We start from the raw sequence: 3,274 nt of genomic DNA, 5'->3' as shown, positions 1-3,274 counted from the left end.
GGCTTTGTGGGCTGCTATTTGCTTCATAGGCTTTCGGGTGAAAAGACTTCATGGGCTTTCGGGCTATTTCAGAACTTTGAGATGGTGGGTGGGAAATGAATTGGCCATTTTTAATAATTTGAAGTCTCAGTTTCATAATTTATATTTCATCTATACTGAAATTATAAATATTTTACATTATGATTATTTATTCATTCGCACGGCCACGGCGCAAGCGCCTGCCAGAGCTCAAAATGATCACCACAACTAGGAGCTCACACCGGCAACGAATCGCGGCACCAGGCCCTTCCGCCCAATCTCCGACGGGCGGTAGCAACAGGAGGTTGTATCCAGCAATCGACTAAAATAATTTTTGTTCAAACTGGTGCATGGCGCTAGCAAAAAAAAGAGCATGTGATTTTTGGAGCGAGATATCTGAAACCGAGCGCGGGACAATTCCCGCGCCATCCAGTCAAAAAATATGGAACCTTATCTTCTCCCATGCTCCTCTCTCTCACACCCACACACTGCAGCTCCGCCTCACCATCCCTCCTCCTCCAATCTCAGCCTCCACCTCACCCTACCCTCATCTCTTCCACGCTTAGTCGAGTAAGTGTGCACGCAAGAGGCCTTGGCCTGGTGTTCTTGCGGCTAGCAACGCCGTCGACTCCCTCAGACTCTCTTCCCCATGGCCCCTCCCTGCTTGAGCAACTGTCGCTCGGGGCGGCCATGCCCGGATCCGGCCACTCTTCGATGAGATCCAGCTTCCAAGAGCCTAGGTCTAGTCGCTATTGCTCGGATTTAGCAGACAGAGCTGGTGACATTGTCGACTCTGGGAGGCAGATCTGGCAGTCGTGCGGCCTCGCTCGTGACACCGTCAACTCCGGTGTGGTGGCTATCAGCCACCTCTTCGCCTTCTTGGTAGCCAAGCTCACCTCCACTTCGATCGCCTTCAAGGAGGACAACCTCCACATCACGTGATGTCCTCTGGCTTCCCCCACCGCCTCCTCCCATTCCCCTGTGCTCCTGGCCCATCCACCTCCCTCCCGAGACTTCCACGGTGACGACTCCAATCAAGGCAGCGACAACGAATAGGAGGGCGTGGAGAGCACAAAGCTCAACGAGGAGTACAACACCATGCTGCAGTCGTCCGCCCTCGAGCTGAAGGCCCGTGCCAAGTGGTAAGATTCCCTCCTCCCTTTTTGTTGCTAAATTGTAGGGTTCTACAATTGATGATTTCATTTATGCATTGGCATTCTTCTACGGCACAGGAACTCAGAGGTGGTGAACGTGATTGGGTTCTTCAACTTCACCATGGATTAGGTTTGTGCCTCATGACACTTTTTCTCCTTTCAATAGATTTCTTTAGGGTTGTGCAACTGCTTGTCCGGATGTGCTGGACGGAAGGAGGAGACAGTTCAATTCTTTTTTTTACTGCCATGTAGATGTGGGGAGATGATGGGTATGTCTTCCATTATGGAACACAGATTCTGCCGTGTAGATCAATAGGTAGCTGGACATTACTGCTCACAAATGAGTATCCCCTTTTCTCTAATCTCAGTTCTCTCTCTATTGATAGCATGTGTGGCTTGTGAAATGGTGATTGAGTGAAATATCCAGTTGTACAGGCATCTGAAAATAATTAGTACATACCTTCAGAAAGGGGTGTTCAATATACACTACTTCGATTTAGAAATTAACTGCAAGTTGTGCTTATGTTGGCTCAATTTGCTTTGCCAAAAATAAGAAATTATGCAAGATGCTAATAATATATGAAGTAGACGGCATCTTGGTTTGTTCTGTCTTGAAGGCTAGTGCTCAAGATCAAAGCCTCTTGGTTTGTTCTGTCTCCGTGTTATGCTCAACCATAGAACAAGATTCAAATCCTTCAATCATATAGTTATTGTTTTAGAAGACAAACTTCTTGTTTCCTGACATGTTCACCTTTTTTAATATGGGCATTTGATTTTTTGCCACCCTGCCATCCGGTAGAGTGGCAAATTTGCCACTGAGCCCACTATCATAGACTCAGGAGGACCCATTTGTCATCCTTAGCGAGAAATTGCCACTCCGGTAGAGTGGCAAAAAGTTAAATATTCCCAAAAGAGGAACATGCTGCGCTTGATTGCTTTAAAATGGAGTTAATTACTGGCAGTATGAGGTCAATGATATTGTGTCCTTTTGTTTAATCAAATGATTGAATGTTTGATGGTAAGAAGCTAACCAAGTTGTTCATTTCTTTGTAGAATAATTCAATGATAGTGTGTTTATTCCATGTCTTGTTTTGCCATGGTCCATTTTAATGAAAAACCCTACTGTTTCTTTTGCTGTAGATACCTGAAGCAAAAACAGTAGTGAAGAGGATGCAACCTCAGCATCAGTTAAATCAAGTGCAGCAGTTTAGACTGAAGAAATACCTGAGCCCCCTAGAAATGATTGGATGCATTTTCACACCGGTTTGTGGATGCTAGAAAATTTATTTTTGTTAGAGATTATGTATACTTGTATGGATGGAAGTGTGTATGCTAATATATTGTATAACCGAGAGTTATTACATGGAAATTTTTATTTGATGTCTTTTGGTGATTAATCTATTGAGAGAGTTGTTGTTACGATGTGTACGATTCTGTGGCAAAAATGGAATAGCCATGTTAGATCCAGCTTGGCATCCAAGTCCTTTGCCATGATAGACTGCATAGCCAATTCAGATCCTACTCGACATCAATGTCATTTACCACGTCAGATCCAGCTTGGAATCTACATCATTTGTCACGTCAAACACCCTAGCCATGTTAGATCTAGCTTGGCATCCACGTCATTTACCACGTCATATTGCCGGGCAAAAGACTGACATGGCGTGTACCATAGCCATTGCTTTGTGACGATAATTGGCTAAACCATGATGATAATTTTTGTCATAAATTTATGACAAAGCAGGATCATCATAGAAAACTATAACAAAATAGTGATTTTCGTCACCGATTGCAATCAGAGACGTGCAATCAGTGACGGTCACATTTTCGTCACCTGATCGTCATAGACTCTGCTTTGTGACAAAAAAATCATGTAACCATGACGTTTATAGAATGTCACAGATTAGCAGATTTCTTGTAGTGAAGGGTCATGAAGAGTTTAGAGTACTTATGTGAGATGTACATGTGGGATTAGGAGGACGTGGTACCTCAAGTGGTGAATATGAGTAGCCAGCAGATGAACATGACACCGTAATTGTTCTACTTGACCATTTTACTCCTGATGAGCTATTGGGTTACGCTATGAACGGGAGGGGCATGAT

General features: G+C 44.2%; 1 long non-coding RNA gene across 2 annotated transcripts; it reads left to right on the top strand.

Annotated features, from left to right (window-relative positions):
• Positions 1–837: 837 nt before the first annotated feature.
• On the top strand, positions 838–2,555 carry LOC133899286 (uncharacterized). 2 transcript variants are annotated; one of them, XR_009906340.1, is made up of 3 exons: positions 838–1,160; positions 1,251–1,488; positions 2,313–2,555. It is a non-coding gene; the product is annotated as an uncharacterized LOC133899286 (long non-coding RNA). The 2 variants fall into 2 exon arrangements; XR_009906339.1 differs by having other exon boundaries at positions 1,251–2,555.
• Positions 2,556–3,274: the final 719 nt, after the last annotated feature.

The sequence above is a fragment of the Phragmites australis genome, chromosome 18 (assembly GCF_958298935.1).
Source record: "Phragmites australis chromosome 18, lpPhrAust1.1, whole genome shotgun sequence".
In the NCBI taxonomy this organism is placed as follows: domain Eukaryota; kingdom Viridiplantae; phylum Streptophyta; class Magnoliopsida; order Poales; family Poaceae; genus Phragmites; species Phragmites australis.
Note: the sequence above shows the minus strand (reverse complement) of the source record. Positions and strands in the feature narration are given on the sequence as shown.